Below are 19,901 nucleotides of genomic sequence, written 5' to 3' on the forward strand. Positions count from 1 at the left end.
AAATGGAAATTTGGCTATAGCTATGAAAACCTTTCAGAACACAGAGTGGCTTAGCTGATTGAGTCTAATCATTACGCGTTTAGTGTCTCCTCTTTCTCATTTCTGAGATATATCATCTTTGCTTCAGAACCTGGAAGTAGAACAAAGTCCAAGTTTAGACTTTCCATTGCAAGCGTAAAGTGATTTGAATCTGGTAGAAGAACAAAGTCAAGTCATTCTGGAGGTCACTTTGTACTGAGGTTGTTTTGCTTTGCTGGGTATGCTTAGAGTTTGGAAGATGGCTATGGAATGAATCAGGTAGAGAGGCACGAGGGGAATAGGTCACCTAATGACCAGTGCCAATAATAATAATGTCTGAGAGAGGCACGAGGGGAATAGGTCACCTAATGACCAGTGCCAATAATAATAATGTCTGATTCTTATTGGATAACTACTATTTGCCGGGTGTATCACGGATAAATCACACAGCCTCACTTAGTCTTTACAGGAGCCCAATAAGACAGACACAACGATCTTCAACTTACAGGGAGAAAAAGTGAGGCTTAAAGAGGGAGATTGTGTGAAGAGAATTATTTTTACGTGGAAAGGAATGAAACAATCTATTCATTGTGATAATTGTTTTCTTTTTCCCTCCTCTACCCTTTTCTTCTCCTTTTTATCCTTTTCCTTCATCACCTCCTCCTCTTTCTTCTTACTTAGCTTCTCCTCCTCTCTAGTTCTCTTTTCTCAAACAGAGAGTGAAATGTGACCATGTTGTTAAAGCACTGTCCCATTGGGTCTTGGTCAACAAGGAACAGCCGCTTTTTTCTCCTTCATCATGGAGCTGCTCTTAGTAGGGCTACTTATTTAGTTATTTTGAAAGTTTGATAAGGGCTGAGAGTTCTGGCTGGTGGTTTATTTATCATCACATCCTTTTTTTTTTTTTTAATTAACTTAAAAGACTATCACAGGTGGCAGAGTATGGTGACTATATGCCATCCCTCATAAGCTCACATTCAAGTCTGCTTTCTATCTTTTATCTTTGTCAATGATTGTTCAGGGTTAAAAGGAAGAAAGAATGAATTGAGGATAGTAGATGTTCAAAGATATTTTTGTGAGTAACTTAGTAAAACCTGTTTCTATAAAAAGAATGTGTTACTGTATCAGGATATCTAGGAAATAAAATTTTTTTCAAACATACAACTGAGATTATTTTTTCTATTTTCCTCACACATCAATATTACAAAGATAAATTCCTGATTGCTAGAGCAGGCTCGTTTTAGTGACATTAGCTCAATGGAGATATCGATGCCCTGGGATTCAATTTCACTCTTACAGTGATGCCTAATATACTTCAATTTGTGTCTCAGGGAAGGGGCTTGGTGCTTGGTTATTTATTCTGGGTAAACTGGGCTTTTTGTGTTGCCATAGCATCACTTAGATTCCTGATACCGAGGCCAGAAACCTGATGAGGCCTCATTTGTTCCCACGTGTAACAGAAGGATCGAAAATGGATTCAAATCTAAGCAGAGTGGTAGAATCTCAAAAGCTCTGTCACCAACACTCACTGCAAATATACTCTTTCTAGAGTGAGTGTTCTGAAAATGTGGTCTGCATCTCACTTGTGTTAAATATCCCCTTTAAAAAAAATTCACACATACACAAGGAAGGCGCATGGTTTCAGATGCAAATATTATTTCAAGGCTTCTCTCCTTCTCTCTCTCCCTCTCTGATACACCTTGGGTCTGGGGTCTTTCAAATGTGCATGTGATCTCAGTTTAGGGTTCATGAATGACTTTGTGTTTTGCACAAGGCCCCTTTGATTTCCACTCTCACCATTATTGGAAATAAACTCAAAATTGTATGAACAAACAGGCAATTGTTCTGAAACTATCTGCCACACAGAGTTCATCTTCAACACTTTGCTTTCCATTATTGCTGAAGGAAGGGAAATGACAGCATTGGCTTTAAATCTGTAAATTTACTAGTGGGCACCTGTCTGTGCTTCTGTGAAATACTGGTAATCTCCACTTACTGTCCAGGCTGCAGCAGTATTTACTTTTCCTTAATTGGAACCCCACTGATATCCTGTGGGATTCCCCCCACTCTCCTCCCCTTGGCAAGGCAATATATCCTTATAGACCTAGATCATAACCGCCATGGTCTATTTTAATATTATAGTCAGGAATATCAACACAGGGATCAAAATTAAACCAACCTCCAGTTTCCAGACTGCCTTTTGATATTATTAGGAACTCACCATTTTCTCAGTGTTTATCTTTGAAGTTAAAAAAATGTCTGCAGAAGCTCAAATTGAAGACGCTTTATCACAGTGCTTCCTCTTCCGTTTTAATTCTTCATTTCATTGCTTCTAAAAGTGTCGGGATGACTGATTACATTGCCAACTATTATCCATAATGAACAAGCAAACAACAAATACAACTGGTTTGGGCACTCCATACAGAAATGTTATTTTAAAAATACCTTCATCCTTTCTGGGTCAACAAATATAGTAAGATGCCTGGAAAGCCTTAACTTTATTAAAGTTAAATTCATTAAAATTAAGTAAATCCCCTTTATCTTAACTTTTGGTGTCAAAACAGGATTTGTTACCTTGGACATCAGAGGGTTTCATTGTCTTTATTTATGGCTTCAGCATTTGCTTTTCCCATGTGCTATTTTTACTTTTGTCATTGAAGCTCATGAAGACTTAATCATTATCCCTCTAATTTTCCAGAAAAAAAAAAGTTGATTTATTGAACTGACTGCAGAAAAAGAAGAAGAAGAAGAAGAAGATCAATCTGACATTGTAGGTTAATAGTAGGGAACAAAACACATTCATAATTAGAAGAGAAAAGGACTTTCCTTGTTCATTCCAGTTTATAATAAAAAGCCCCTCGCTAAAGTGTCTTAGAAAATAATGCATTCAGACCGAGTCGAATTACCGCCTAGCAGATTCTATTTATCTGTAGCTTAAAAAGCAGCTGCGTTTTTGTAAAAAGCAATGAATGTGGCAGTCCTACTTAAAGGTAGAAGAAAAAGAACACCCCTTGTTTTGTAATAAGGGGATTTTCAATTTAAAAGAGAGAGCAAGCCTGTTGTGTGAAGTAGGGTTATTACATTCACTGTATTCTATCTCACCCACCAGGAGGCTAATAATGAAGGGGCCGGGAAGGAGGCCAGTGCTACCAGGGTTATCTCACAACCTCAGATGCTGGATAAGTCGAAGGAGCAGAATCGCTTTGGGATGACATTCAGAAAGGCTGGAGTGATTACTTGGAAGAGAAAAGCCTACCTATTCTTTCCAAGGTAAATAGTTCATTTCATCTGTCAGCTGCATGTTTCAATATACAAATATGTTTATATAAAGATATCTATAAAGTTTTCCTTTTATAAAATCATTTTAGGTGCAGGAATATTCCCTTGACCTGCTCATCCAATGGTCCAGTAATGAATTACTAGAGACCTGCCTTAGACAAAGAATGCACTTGCAGCCCCACCACACCTAAAGCTACGCTTTGAAGGATCTGCCAAGCTCACTTTTAATCATGAGAAAGAAATTACCCACACGGAGTCAGCAGAAAATGAGAAAGTAGAGCTCGTGCTGTGAATAATTCCAGCAAGTGCCAAGGGGCTAGTTGAGGAATGGCTTCATGAGGTGAATATCTTTAGCTTGTACTTAGGGTTTGGTTAGCGTATAATCATTTTCTCTTTTAGGAGCAATGACGATCATACATGTATTTCCTAACTAAAGAGTGCTCAGAGCATTTGTCAGGATGTTGACAGATTTAATATCAGTCCTGCCCATGTTGTTATTTACTATGACTAATTTTATGTTTGCAAATATGCAAAAATCAATTTAGGTGGAAAGGCTCTCCTCTAAGTCAATGCCTGCTACTAGCTGTATGTATTTGTGTGTATTGCTGTGAGTGCACATCCAGTAATTTATGTCTCTGTGTCTGTATGTGCCCTTGTTCTTGTCTTCTCTCTGTTGTGAACGCAGGTTGGGAGAATTAGCCAACCATTGGGTTCTCAGATGTGGTCCCAGGCTTTCATTTGATTTTTGGAACGGGAAAAAAAGAACATGTCACATCATGATTAATGGTGAATCTGAATTTTCAATTCACATGAAAGGAGGAAGGGGAGGAGATATGAGTCAAGTGACAAGACTAACCTTTTCCCTTTGGGAGGAGCATGATTCAAATTAAACATCACTTTCAGTGTGAAATTAGTTTGAAGGCCTCTTTTTTTGTGTGCCTGGTTTAACTCCTTGGTGGCTGCTTTTTCAGAGAGGATTTCTTCCCTCCCAGCTCCGTTCCTGTAGCCCACAATTCCTCTTCCTTTGGTTTATTTTTCTAAAGATGAGGTCCAGGAAAAGAATATTTTACTATTTCAAAAGCTCCACTTCTCACAAAATAAGATTCTCCCTGAAACATGTTATTTCTTTGTCTCCCAAACTAATGTTTTAATACATTAAATCAATTTATCAATTAATCAGTAATCACATTCTTCTTTTTTAAAAGATAATTTTGCCAGGGAGGAGGAAGAAAGGAAGCAAGGGATCCTTTTGAAAGGCATTTTGAGTGCCCTCTGCTCAGTGCCAGTTTTTGCTGGCTGAGTGAGCCACAGAGGAAAAACAGCAACAAAAACCCCCAAGTTCTCTCCTGAGTCGCTAGTTTCCCACATAACTGAGTCACAGGATTGCCATGCCAACCTTCAGCAATGTTGGCTTTCAGCAAGCATGTGTCTTCACACTTTAAAACTGCCCATCAGTATGGATCCAAAGGATGCAGGTCCAAATTTGTAGAAAGAATGCACTGCCTGAGAAAATGCAAAGCTGCCTTTCCATGTGTCCACATTCTTGATGCCACCATTTAAGCATCAGCAGGATTTGATATGTGATTGACTGTCTTTCTGGAGTTCGGTGGCTGGTGAAGAAAGGGAAAGCGTTGAGCTGGTTAAGAAACAGTATCATCCTTCTAGTGTATTTTTAAAAGGAAAATGTTAGGGCTCTTGAACCCCTTCCCTAATGGAAGGAGAGATGTGGTAGAGGAGCAGTGGGGGTTGGAGGGGCTCAGGGTGGGGATAGCTGAGCCAGCTGGGGGAGGAGGGAGAGGTGGAGTCTAGGAGGTAGAAGGTGGAGGCAGATGAGCAGCTGTGTTTATTTTAAAACATATCATTTAACCCTCATCTAAAAACAAATTGGAGAGGTTTGGGAGTGCATTAATCTGGACCCAATTAGCATGTCTTTCTCCTTCAAAAGTGCAACCTGAGATTAATGAATATAAACTAGAGTTTCAGATGCAGTGCTTAAATCATTTGCATGTTTTCTGCATGATAATTGAATTTATGTATGCACTTCCTTTCATTTAACTATCTCCAGTCTCTTCCCTGTGATTCGCATAATCCAAGATGTCATGGTAGTAACCTCTAGACGGAAATAGCTTGCCTAGCCTTTACTCCTATGGAGGAACTCAAGTTCTTGTTTCTTTTATTTGAATTTGAATAATGCATCTTTAAAAAAGCAGAGGGCAGTGCTTAATAGTCTGGAATGCTGTTTCAGGAGTTGGTAGATAAGCACCTCAAGTTTATTTTTGAAAGGCCAGAAAAAAACCATTGGGATTTATGGCAGTGAGTTTTCAGTGGTACCAGAGAAATGAGTTTCAGCATGGTCACTTATAAGTGTTTTAATAATACCAAGAGCAATGTCACTTTAATGAAGCATGAAGAATGTTCTTGGTCTTTGGACCTGAGTTATTTAGATCACTGAGAGATTTCAGTGCATATTATTGTTTCTGGCATCATTCTCGCTTTTGCAGATGGGTTGGGGGATCTATCTCTATAAAAGGCTGTAGGTGAGCAGTTAGCACTTGTGTGGTCCCTTAGTACGCTATACTTTTTAATTTCCTTTTTGTTATTTAGGTGTAGAGAAAGCTAACGCTTACATAGTCAAACAGGTACTAAGATCCCCACTCCCCACCTGCCCCCAAAAGAAAAGTATAAAAGCCAGCATGGGTATGTAAGAAAGCTATCTGGGAAAGAAATTGAAGCAAGAGGCTTGAAATAATTCCTCTGGTTTCAGTTTGCATCAGTGATTTGTCTGTCTTCTGTCCTTCCATATGTGTTTCCAAGTTCAATGTCGAAGTGATGAGCTTTTCTCCAGGAATTCTCCCCAGTGTCCTTTGTTTTTGGTGAATTCAATGGTTGAATGTCTCTGAGTGTCTCTTGGTGTTGTTTCCTGGTCCTTGTAGCTAAGAATGTCGTGGAAGGATAAAATCTTGTTAATTTGTGATGTCACAATTTAAGTGTGCTTCTTGTCACTTGTGTGTAGTTTAAAATGTTTCTTAATGTAGCATGAAATGATTGGTTAGCTTTGAAATGGTTGTGAAGTCATGTGAAGAAAATAAGTTTTGCATCCGACCAAGATAAATTCACTCTAGTGCTTTATGGCTTTTTATTCCTATGTGATAGTAATAAAGTCTCATGTAGGGATGGAAGCCATGAAATACATTGTGAAAAATCATCAACTAAGAAGGGGCCATCAGTATAGAGAACGTTAGCCTGTGGAGCTGTGAATGTGATGGAGACATGATTTAGTGTATAGCTCTGCTACATGCTTGGTGTTCCTTTGAGTCCTTTTTCCTTCGATTTTGACAGCTAAGGAATTTAGGAGGATTCATATTCGTAATCATTGATTAACATGCACATTTGGGTTTGCACATTTTTGTTTATCATACATTTTTCTCCTTTTTCTATTAATGAACGTGCTCTAGGGGAATTATTAATAGCCCACCAGTCTGATAGGCAGCATTTAATCCTTCTACGCCTTCTTTTGCCACCTGTTGAGGTCTTTCCTCTGAAACAAAGAAGAAATAGACAAATCAGACTTGTCCTCTTGGAAATGTGGTACAGATTTCTCTACTCCCAAGCTCCAGAAAAAAAGGTATATATTGGATGGGCTAGATCAACACCTCCTGAGAGCCATAAATCTGCCCAGAGTTGTTTTCCATTTAAGAGTGTGGTGCATTGCGGAACACCTGATGTTGGAGGAAAGCAGGAGGGCTTTGGGGTGGAGTTGCATTCTCTCTGCCACGGCAACTATGTGATCTGGGGCAAATGATATAAACTCTATGAGCCTCTTTCCTTGCCTTTAAAATGAAGAGAAATAATACCTACCTCGTAGGATTAAATGAAGTAATGCATACAGTGCCTAACAAAGTATTTGACATCCTATTTTTTAAAAGCTCATGGAATATTAGTTTTTCTTCCTTCCCATTTCTGTTTTCTCCCCGTTCCCTTTCTTTCCCTCCTCTGCCCTCTCATTCCTTCAGATGTTAACCTAAAACACCACCTTGGATCTAAGCTGCACCTTTGAGAAAGAAAAGACTCCTTCAAGAATGTCTAGTTGTACCTCCTTTCCATATTCGGCCTAAATGCCTAGGTTGGGTCAATAGTTTAATTTTTGTATTGAACTGTTTAATGTTGACTATGGACCTATATTCACTTTTACTGTTTCTGTATGTTTATTTTTGCTTGAATTGTTTTAATATTATTTGCCTCTACTCATTTTTATTGATTTTCTGTATTTTTTTCAATGAAAATCATAATAAAAATTATTTTTGTTATCCTTTGTCTCTCTATTTCTTCTACACGTGGGATTTTAGCCTGGATCTAGGCTGCCCCAGTAAGACAAATGATGCTGTTGTCTTAAAAACCACCCACTGTTAGTACCAAAAGAACTATATCCCCTCACTACTCTCCACTCCTATTTGCCTATCTGTGTTTGGGGACATTTATCAATTTCGTTGTAGCTGTGATGCTCATTTATCTTTTAAATATATAAAAGTTAGAACCTGACTTTATCACTAAAGCCTGGGAATAATTGTCAGTAAAGAAAAGGACTTTGCTAGTAACAGAAAGTTTTTAAAATCACAGAATAATGTAAGTGTATTGCTATAAAAATAGAATGCAGTGAAAATCAATGACACCACATTTGTATCCAGAGTTATTTTATCATCATTGAATTTGTTCTTTAAATCTCATGCTTACCCCTATACCCCCAGGTCCCAGAAGTATCCCTGTTGGTAGAGCATTAAATATTTGTGAACAAATGAATGGCAAGAGAGGAGAGAAGGATGATGGGGGAGGGAGAGAGGAAGGAGAGCAATGAGAAGAATAAAGAAGCAAAGGGCCATATCACCGAAGGAAATATATTGTATATTTAGGAAAGCAGGACAGACATGTACATGCATGAGTGTGCACACGTGCACACACACGCGCGCACACACACACACACACACACAAAGGCCTACTGAAAGAATATGTAGAGTTGAAGTTAGGAGTTGATATTACTACACCACTCAAGATAAAATGTAATATGAGTGACATAGAAAAAATTACTGTAGGGACCTCATGCCAAGAAAGTTTTCTAGAATCAGGGAAAGAAAAGATTAATGTCAGGACATAGATGGCCAAATTTCCATAGACAAGAATCAAGGATTTGAAAATTAATGTGTCAAGGAATTCATGAAAAGTTTGAGTGGTTCTTGGGAATTTTTCCAGCACACAAAGTATTCTACCCCGGAGAATAGATTTACTTCTAAATATCTTCACAAGTACCATTTGAAGCAGATAGTAGGTTTTAATGGACACACTTACTTAATTAGTTAATTACTGCTGAGTCTCAGTGGGCTGCAATCAGCTATTACCCATATGGGATGAGATAAGTCTAAGCTTCCAGCATGCCCATGATTTCAGGAATGGCCATGCATTTGCCTGCTTTCCCCTTCCCTGTACCCTTACATGGTTGTATCTGAATTCCAATACTTGCTGCCTCTCTGAGGCAACTTGTGCAAAAGCAATGGTTGCCAAGAAGGGCTCAGCGGCTCCCAATAGCTCTGGATATTGATCCTGACACCAGATTCTGATTTTTTTTAAGGTATTGGCTGGCAGTAAATCTCACAGGGTATTCCTACGTAAGGTGCATATAAATATGTTGGCCAGTGGAGCAGAATGCTGCGATGAAAGGTGATCTCCCTCAGCAAGAGAATGAGTAAATCTCACAATCTTGCTACTGGTCTGGGCACAAGCAGGAGACACGAGGATCAGGAAAAAATGAGAGTGTGACAACGGGGCAGAGCCATCCTTCTCACGTTGCTTCACTCCATGCCCTTATGAGAAATTTCTCATCAGAGTTCTCACCGAAAACATTGTCTTAGTTATTGGAGGACAATATTCATGGGATCTGGGTTTGGGCAGCTTAAGAAAAAAACCATACATTGTCTTACATATTCAAATCCCAAAATGGTGCTATGGAGTTGGTAGGCCTCATAAGAAGGTGAAATAGAGAGTTTGGAAATCTTATCTCACTATTTGAGTGCTAACAGGGATATTGAATCCATGGTTCAAATAGTAAAGCCTGGTCTTTTTCATCACAATTTGGACCTCGCCAAGTAGGCATGTACACTGTGTTGCTCAGATGCAAATGAGCTCATGCTGGCACACACCTTCCCTCTTACCCATCTTTATCAGCAAAGTCACCCGCATCTGCAGTGAGGCATGACTGAGGGAGAAACAGAACTACAGCTTGGGGTGAGGGTGGGGTCTACGAGGAGAGCAGGACCCAGAACCTCAGTGAGCACCAAAGTGACCCTCTTGGTCATGAACCTCAGGGTTTCCACTTCTAAGCCAATTCCTGGAATCATATCTCTGTAAGGTAGCTACTCCAGAAAGGGTTTTCCAAGGCCCTGTTTTTATGGATTAGACTGTTCTTGGATTTGAAACACTGTTGGCCAAAAGGTGGAGCGGGATGGGGTTTGAGGAAAATCTCTCTTGATTCTATTAGATGGCCCTCGGAACCTTCCATAGAGACTTGGAAACATGATAATTCAGAGATGGAAGGCAGGGATACCAGGCCTTTTTACCTTTCTCTTCACCTTTATCCTTATTAAGAAGAATGCAAAATAAATTGGTTGGTTCAAGGTAATCATGTTTGCCCTTACAGTTCATTGTTTCATTCCATTAGCTTTTTTCTCTTTCATCTGCTTAATTGGACATTTAAAAAATCTTTCCAGCCAAGAGATAACAAACATTCTGAGAGTGTGTTTTAGCAGGGAATACATAAGCAATTTATTGGTTGTCCAAAATTAGGTTACACAATGAGGGCTCAATAAATGTTGATGACTTAATTGCTTGCTTAATTAAGCTCAAAGTTCTTACAGTGACCCCCCCAAGGCTCACATGGCCTGCATTCACCCCATCTTTCCAACCTCATCTCTTGCCACTCTTCCCATTGCTGATTTTAGGGTATTTCATAAATACACCAAATGTACTTCTGCTTCAGGGCCTTTAAAATTTTTTCCTTGGCCAGGCACGGTGGCTCACGCTTATAATCCTAGCACTTTGGGAGGCCGAGGCGGGTGGATCACGAGGCCAAGAGATCGAGACCCTCCTGGCCAACATGGTGAAACCCTGTCTCTACTAAAAATACAAAAATTAGCTGGGCACAGTGGCATGAGCCTGTAGTCCCGGCTACTTGGGAGGCTGAGGCAGGAGAATTGCTTGAACCCAGGAGGTGGAGGTTGTGGTGAGGCGAGATTGTGCCACTGCACTCCAGCCTGGGCAATAAGAGCGAAACTCTGTCTTAAAAAAAAAAAAAAATTGTTTCCCTGACCTAGAATACCCTTCCTGGATATTTACATGTCCACCAGCTCACTGACTCAAATCTCTGCTCCAAAGTCTCTGATCAATGAGCCTTGCACTCACTGTGGCTATAAAACCACGTCTCCTCCTCTTCCATACTCCCACTGCCTTGTTTTTCTCCATAGCACTTTCCATCATCTGATATGCTACATATTTACCTGTTTCTTTTTTTGTTTATAGTCTTACCTCACTAGCTCCCAGGGGGCTGGAAGATAAATCTTCCTCTGTATTTACTACTTTTTCCCCGGTGCCTAGAATCATGTCTGCACATAGTAGACATTCAAATATCTGTTAAGTGAAGTAATACATATATGGCACTTCCTGACATTAATGTGTCAAGACACCACTATTATATGTAATGACAACAAAGAATCACATTTCTCTCCCTGAGTTCACCATGCTATAACCATTATCTTCTTGTAAGAGGCATAGTTTTGCTTTCCTGGTTTTCCCTCTTATAAATAATGCTGAGATGGATCTTTCTTTGCCCATCAACTTTTATCTCTATTCTTCCTTATAATAAATTCTTAGTAGTAAAGTTACCGAGTTAGAAATTAGTGGGCATTTTTGTGGCTCTTTATAAATATTACCAAATTGTTTTCCAGGAATGTACCAATCTACACTCCTAGCAGAAGTAAATGTCAGAAAATTTTTGTTTACCTTCTTTTTTTCATCAGCATTATGTTGTTTTGCACAAAGTTAACCAGATTCCCTTGCTGTCTCCATTCCTTTGTTCTCTTTGGGAGTGTCTATTAAAATGTGCTATTTAAATTTACTTTTTCAACTTTGATCTTACATTTCTAGAATGAAAGCATCATTTTAGAAATGGAAAGAAACCATAAGTTATATTTTTCAATCCCCCATTCTACATATGAGGAAATGGAGTTCATAGCTCATGCTGCTGACCACTAGCCAGGGTAGGAGTGAGGGACGCAAGACTTTGGTGACTCACGTCAGCACCTGAAAATATTTGAAAATCATGAGTCACCTAATCGAAATTATAGTACACAATGCTAACTCTTAAATACCAGTGTCTACCTGTTCCTGGTTATAATTAAGGTCAAAATGTCCACGAGAGTATCTCTAGATGTTGAGAGATTAGCTCTGTTTGTGGTGTGTATGATATAACTTTGAAGTTGCACTTCCTGTTCTACTTACTGTGTTAACTTGCTCCAGAATCTTTTGTTTATCTAAACCTCTTGCACAATCTAGCTCCTTCACATTTGTCTTTTTTTTAATTTTGTTTTGGTGAATTTCATAAAATTATAAGGCAACCAAGAAATGAACAGCATTTGTTAAATTTCTTTGAATAAAACTAAAACAATTAGTGTTCCTACTAAAGAGAAAGGTCTTGGGCTTTTCCAGAGCTATCAGCAAATTGCCATTTGGAGACTTTGTGGGAATGACGATTCACACCAGCATGTACGTGTATATAAGCCTTTGGAGACATACCAACATCTATCTTCACAGATAAGCACATATAGTCTCTAATTCCTCTGTAGAGAAATATACATTAATGATAAACTTAAAATTATATTTTGCCTTTCCTTTGAAATCTTCAAGACTAGTCCTGTGGTTCTCTACTGCATTAAAAAAGCCTTAACAAGACTTTTGTCAGATATGATGTTCTTACCTTACTCATGAATTTAATTGTTAGAGGAATGAATGCCATAGATCAAATGGTAGTTAATATCCATAGTAAACAAGAGCTGTTTATTCCCGGATTTTGAAGGATGAATCGGTTAAGAGTTTAAATAGGATACTGTGTTCTGATAAAAATCAGTAGTATATGAAAATATGTCTTATTCTTAACTGGTGACTACTCTAAATGCAGGATGTTTGAAATTTCTATTTATGGAGACTACACTATTATTTACAAATAGGTGGTAATGTCTCTAAAGAAATTGTAATAGCCTAGGTAAAGTAAACAGATGACTCAAAATGACAGGATAAATCAAAAGGGAATGATAATGAATAAATTGAATAGATGCTCACTATGGTTGTGTGTGTAGATGTGTACATATGATCATATCCATTTGTTTCAGGAGCACAAATTTATGTTAAATTCAAGGACAGAAAGGTATGTGGCTCAAAAGGAAACCAGGCTTTAAGCAAATACTGCATATGCTTTTGCAAATACTATTTTCACCTAAAATATATACTTCTTGGTTATGGCCCCCTCTTAGCCAGATTATAGAAACTAATTTCGGTCACTATTTTTCTCAGTTTTATCAAATACAAATTTTTAACCAATGAGACCCCCACCATCTGTAATCAGTTGTAGCCTCTCAAATCTAGAAAACAACTTTTTCTTTAAGATGTTTGTGGCTTTCCTGCCTCTCATTCCATTTCTGCACCATCTTCCTCTCTGAGATGCTTTGAAACTAAGAAGACAATAATCCACTAATAGCCTTTTAGACACCATATGTTTTACATAAATTTTCTTGATTAATTCTCTCAACTCGCTAGGAAGTTATTGCCCTCATTTTTTTTCTTCAGGATTTGGAAAGTAAGGCTTTTAGAGATTGCAATTGCCTGGGATGTTTTTCAAAGTATTCTCATCATAACCCTGATGTCAGTCCTCAGACCCAGAACATGACTCAAATTAGGTGTGCCAATTATCAAGATACTGTCTCTCAGTTCCAAACTTACCTTCTATGCTTTGTGTAAGGGGATATAGTCAGATTGCTTCACTTCTACTTCTCATCAGAGGTTTAAGGTCAAACAGTGAGTGCTCATCACCTCTCGTATACATTCCCCTCTCCCTGTTGCCTCTGACCATTGATCCTGCCCAGTTGAGGGAAAGCTTGCAAGCCCTCTCAGCCCCTCCATTTCTCTCTGTCCATATTGCCAGCCTTTCCCCATATTCTTGGTAAAGATGAGAATGATGCTAGAACAGGTAGGGATTGCCCTATCTGGGCAAAAGCTTCTGAGCACCCGTGTAGTAGGTTTCCTGCCTCCCAGCAGGGAGCAAAGTGTCAAGGATCCCTAGGTCTCTGTGGGGAGGATTTTCAGACTTTCTCCACCTCCTATGCAGCAGCACAGGTGAGGAAGTCTTATAATCTAATTCTACTAGGGTGTTACATCAAAACCGAAGGGGAACTGAGGAAGTAGATATTTGAAAGAGGCTCAACCACCCTGTGGCAATCTACAGAAGCTTTTGATAATGAAACAGAAGACGTTGTGTTCAATGGCGGCTGGGAAACAGGACAGTGGGATTATTAATACAGTGAGAGGGTCCTCCTCTGCTTCTGGCTAGATGTGTGGCCAAACTTACTCCTTTGAAGCCCAAGTTCCTCATTTTGCTTTTGCAAATGTTATCTTCATTTAAAATGTATACCTTTTGGTTATGGCCCCTTCTTGTTCAAATTATAGAAACTAATTTCAATAAATAGCTTTTTCACTTTTATCAAATCCAAATCCAAATTAACCCTCTAATTTGGGGGTGATTTCCATCCTTCCCATTTCAGGTTGTTTTGAAGCTCTGCTCAAGAGATACATAAGTAGGAATGCTTGAAAACCATAACAGCACTATGGAGACTATGAAGATATAATATCTCCAGCGTTATTAGATTGGAAGCAGACATGAAAAAGACAAAAATGTCATTTCACTTGAAATGTAATGTGTTGATTTGAAATTTATTTGCTGATTGATGTCCCAAGTCCTGTGCCTGGGACTAAGGATGTTGCCAAGAACAAAGCAGGCAGGGTCCCCAATGGGGACGAATGGCATTGTGGGGGTGACAGGGAAACAGACTGAGTGAGCGGTGAAAGTGGAATGAACGCTGTGAAAAGGGACGCCCAGGGTTTAATGGATATATAGGGCAATTCCTTTGGGGGAATCAGAGAAGGTCTCCTGGAGAAGTGGAATGAACTCTGGTTTCAGAGGAAGGAGGCCACAATGATCAACACTAGAGAACATCATAAAACTAGAGAACACAGAGTTGACATTCTTCCAGTCTCCATATCCATATCTTAAATAAGGATTCAAAGTAGTTCCTCCTATTATTGTTTTACAGATATAAAAATGAAATTCAAATGAATTCTTAGGTTGAGGGTGATAACTTTTACACAGAACATTTTTCATTCTGATCCTCCTTGGCTAGCTGAGCAGGGCTCAGTATCTCCTGAACCATGGTTGAGAGATGAAACCCCATTTCTCTTGATGGGTATAAAAATAGAAGCCGCACCTCTATCTTTGAGGGGATACAAACACATTTTCTATTTCTACATGAACAAACCAGGGGGGTTTTCCTTAAAGGGTGAGGACAAGTCAACTCTAAAGCTTTTCAGTCTTTTTCCTCAATTTTCAGCTACTTTGCCAAATAAATGTTCCCTCCCTTTATGTACAAAACTTCTTCAGAGAATTGTCATCATGTGTGACCTTGGAGAAGTCATTTAACCTCTCTATAGAGGAATGGTAATTCCACAGGATGTTTCTCATACGGTTGTTGTAGAGATTAAGTGAGGTACAACTTAAAATAGCGCCTGGAACATAGTAAATGTTATACACGTGTAAGCTAATACTATTATGATTATAACCATCTTTACTTTTTTCCTCCTTGCTCTCAGTTCAGTCAAATTTGCCTTATAACCCATGACTTATCTCTGTAAATAGCTGCTGCTAAGGTCACCAATCATCTCCGTGTAGCTAAATCTAATGAACTATTTAAATCCTCATTTACTGACTTCTCCGTAGCAATCTATCCTGCTGATCAGTGGCGTTACATATATATATTCTCTTTTGCGTCATTCTGGTCTCTATGACACAATAATTTTCTGTTTTTCTCTCATCTCTCTAGCTACAGCTTCTTAGCAGGTTTTTTCACTTTTTCCCAAATATTTAGTCTGAAGTTACTTAAGATTTGGGGTATTTTCCCAGGCCTAGATCTTTTCCTCTTCTCTCCCTGGGAAATCTCCTCCAGGTCCATGGAGTCAATAACTTCTTCCCCTGATCTCTTCTGAATTCCAAATCCATATATCTAAGTTCTTCTTGACATTGCCACTAGAATGCTTCAAAGGTATATCACTTACAACAAGTTCAAAACAGATTAGTTATCTTCTGCCCTAAACCTGGGCCTTCTACATGTTTTCCTATCTTAGCAGGTTATGCTGTTTGGGGAAAACAGAAGTCCAGGAATAATTCTTGAAATAATTTTGTAACCCATTTCTAATCTAATTGAAAGTCATATTGATTTTTATGTCTTCCATATCTATTAAATCCATCTGTGTCTCTCTGTCCTTACCACCACTACCCAAGGTCAACATGCCAGAACTGCTGCCATGGCCTCCATTTCCAATGTGTTTTGAATCCTCTCTGGGCCTCCAGTCTCACAGTGTAGCCAGGCTTAGCTCTTCAAATTCAAGTCTGACATGTTGACTTTCTTTCTTTCTTTCTTAAAACCCTTCAATGACTTGCCAGTTCTGTTAAAATAAAGGCCCAAGTCACCACCATGGCCCATCGGTGCTGCATGATTTCAGCCCTGTTTACTCCTCCAGTCTTATCCTTATTCTTTGGACACTGTACTCACCTTAGCATCTCTTGCTTCCTCAAACATGTTTATGCCTTCTCACCTCTTCCCACCCTCATAGCTGCCTTCACCTGGAAGCATTTCCAGGCCCATTTCTTCACCTTTCTCTAGTTCACATCTGCTCAGCCTTCAGATTCTCCTCCCATTTATCACACTCCTAGCTTTCTAGCCCAGGTCATGTTCACCTGTTACTTATTCCCATCAAAGGATACTTCTTTCTCTCAGAGCATTTGACTTGCTTTCTAATCAATTATTCATTTGCATAATTCATCCATGTTTTTCTTCTCAACTATAATTGATACTCCATGAAAGCAGGAACTGTTTCTGGTTTGTCCCTATTTTCCTCTGACATTTATCAGAAGGCCTGGTACATAGAAGGAACTCAATGTTTGTTGAATGATTGCTTGAATAATTTCTCCATCCTGGGATAAGTTATCAGAATATTTCATGTTTATTTCAAAAACCTCAAATCGCCTCCCAAGCACGATTTCACTACATAATTATACAAATAAATATATTTGAGGATTATAATTGAATTTTGGGCTGAAATATGGCAATAATTCCTTTTTAATAGACATAGCCTCCCTATCAAAGCGAGACTCATTAAAGTAGAAGTTGGAAGAATTTGTGAAAACATCCTCAAATAAAGTATACAAGATTCAAATGGGAGCACAGCTGCAATTAATTTGAAACCTAAATTGCATTTTTGCATCAACAAAGTTATAGAAAAATGAGTCATGAAGTAATTGTTATTGTGACATAGCTCCATGCTACAGTTGAAGTACTTTGCACAGCTGTAATCTCAAACTACCTTGAGGTTTGCCACATTCTTTAATTTTCTGATTGATTAAATGGTTTATTTGACATTTTGGCAGATCACAGAAATTGCTGAATAACAAAGCCTCCTTTCATTCTTCATTATTTGCTCTCTTTGAGTTTAATGCAAATCCTTTAGAAACAAAAGTATGATATTTCCTTTTTGTATAATTTTGTTTCAGCATTGTATTTTTACTGACAATAGTAGCAGTTCCTACACAAAAACTTCACATTATTAACTTTGATATCACTCACTCTAATAAAACATAATGCATAATAAGATATGAAGTTCATACCACACTCAGACTTTTCGATTATTGTCGTTTGTATAGAAGATTACATACTTATATATTCTTGTCTTTGGAACAGAAAATTAAAAAAAAAAAAAACCTCACTTGTGATGGGAAATTTTTTCAATTTTGGCTGTCAGGGTATTCTTTGGGAAACTAGGTATTTCCAGATGGCTAGCTAAATGATGGTTTAGACAGTTTTGTACTGACTAGACTGGCCAAGGGATAGCTTTTGGTTCCAAGCTCATTTTCTCTACTCTGTTCAGTTAGCACTGATTATATAACGCATATTGCTTAGTTGGTCCTCATCCATTGGGACAACCTGCAGATCTCTGTTAACCACCAACATCTGACCTCTGACTTGCAGAAATTTCTTAGGTTAGCCTCGCTAATTAGATTCTCATACGTACTCAAGGAGAGAGGGTATTTGTTACGGTGTTGACTGACTAGAGAAGCTACCCTAACACGCATTCATTGAGTTTCTATTCAGTGATAGGGTCTTTGCTAGGCATAAGAGGTAGACACTGGAAGGACTCTGACTTCTCTCTAATGCAGGACGCTCAGGCTCAAGTGGGGAAAATAATTGTAATGCAGTGTGATAACTATTATATTAGAAGATTGAGCTATCCCCTACCCAGACTTGGCAAGCAAGGAAAGGCTTGTTAAGGAAGTCACATCTCAGCTGAGATTTGGAAGGTAAGTCGGAGAAAGCCTACTTCAGTAGGCTGAAGGAGGAATGTAGAGTTCAAGATAAAGCAGCAGCCTGGGGTACGCTTAGAAACATCATCCACCACCACAAGATACAAGATAGGTAATCAATTCTGTACATCAGAATCACAGGCTATAAAAGAGAAGATTCAAGTAGAGACCTGAAAGGTATGTTAAATAAGGAGTTATATTTTATCTTGTGTGTAATAGAGAGCACTTAAGATTCAGAGACAGAGAGGATTGTGATCAGCTTTGCTTCTTGGGATGATCTCTCCAGCTGTAGGGGGGGAGAAAAAGGTAAGATGGGGACAGAGAGATGCACTGGGAGTCTGACACGGTAATTCAGGAGAGAATTTATCAGGGCCCAAACTACAGTGGTAGCAACGGAGATGGACACTACAGGGGGCAGATTAGAAAGCCATTAAGGAGGACTGTTAGGAAGGAGTTTGCAGCCAATTGAACACAGGCAGGGAAGGAGGAGATAGAGTTGAGGGTATGCTTAGGTTTCTAGGGTTCCTGCATGGATGTCATTACATTCCATGAGATAATACGTTTCCTATTGGCAGTGCTAATTAAAAATAGCTGGGCATACTCCTGGATCCTGGATATTTTAAGTAGAAGAGATCCATAGCATTCTGTCGCTGGAAACTTTCCTCTCTATGCAAGAGATTAAGGACTGTGGACTTTGTCTTCCACAGGGGGTCTTCAGCTAGGTGGCCCTTATGTTCTTATGCCCACTCTCCCCTCTGGATTTAGCTCTTTTATAGCACAGATCAGATGGTGCTGTAATTGTCTCCTAACTGTTTTCCCCACCAAACTGTGAGTACCTTTCGAGCAGAAACTGTGTTTTATAAATCGTTACTCAGGCATTCAGGAATTCAACAATGTATGCAGCATCCCTAATGTTTACTATGTGTCAGGCTCTACTTTATTGTGTACTAAGGACCTATGTGCCTGGCACATAGGAGACCCTCAAAAAATGTTTGATGAATTGAATTCATCCCAACATATGATTTAGTTGGCTACGATTTACTCAAAGATTTTCATTCTAATATGAGAAAATCTCAAAATGTAAGCTTTTGCAACATATTCAAATGTACTCTCCCCTTCAGTACAAACTAAACTTTCTTCTTTACTCAGTGCCACCGCTCAACTCCTGTCATAAAGGTATAAGTTTTTCTCCTGTCTTATCAGTCTCACGCTTTTCTGGATAGACTGCGTTTTGGTCATAGTCAATATAGAGCACAATGATGTCTGCCATTTTTCCAGGACAATGGTAATTACCCATTGGTGCTTTGCAGTCAATTCAATCTGTGTTCAAATCCTGACCCTGTCACTGGTTAGTGGGATGTCACATCTACTTTATTTCATTTGCAGAGAACTCATTTTCTCATCTTCATAAAAATGGGAATAATAATAGTACCCACATAGGATTGTGGTAAGAACCCCATAATTGACAGAATTTGCTAGATTTACCTACAGTGATTCTATTTATGGAAATGCTTTTCAACTTTCAGCATTTATTTAATGACACTTATTGATGACCTGTGACATATAAAACCTTGTAGCATGGAGGATGCAAAGTTGCATACCTTAAATCTAGTAAAGGAGACAAAAGCATCTACTAAGTGCCACTGTCTGACCCATTGCTATTTCTCCATGTTGATTTTATTAAGTATTGCTTGTAGATCCCATCCCCAGAAATGATGATTGAATTGGCTTGGGTAGCTGGTGGTTTTTTAGGCACACCCTGGGTGGTTCTCTGTGTAGCACATTTCAGAATCACACACAGAAGAAATTCAATGAGGAAGAAATTACTTTTGGCTGAGACTCCTGAAAAAGGCTTCCTGTAGAAAGAGTTATCTTGAGGGATTGA

The 19,901-nt window shown here is 38.9% G+C and overlaps 1 long non-coding RNA gene across 5 annotated transcripts in view; it reads left to right on the top strand.

Moving 5' to 3' along the window:
- LOC108294445 overlaps positions 1-7,536 on the top strand; it is a 106,096-nt gene extending 98,560 nt beyond the window's left edge. For all 5 annotated transcript variants that reach the window (XR_005197875.1, XR_001821041.2, XR_001821042.2 and 2 more), the window contains 3 exons: positions 3,128-3,288; positions 3,387-3,637; positions 7,311-7,536. This is a non-coding gene — a long non-coding RNA (uncharacterized LOC108294445). The remainder of the gene's footprint in view (positions 1-3,127; positions 3,289-3,386; positions 3,638-7,310) is intronic.
- The last annotated feature ends 12,365 nt before the right edge of the window (positions 7,537-19,901 follow it).

The sequence above is a fragment of the Cebus imitator genome, unplaced genomic scaffold, assembly GCF_001604975.1.
Source record: "Cebus imitator isolate Cc_AM_T3 unplaced genomic scaffold, Cebus_imitator-1.0 Scaffold18, whole genome shotgun sequence".
NCBI lineage: Eukaryota > Metazoa > Chordata > Mammalia > Primates > Cebidae > Cebus > Cebus imitator.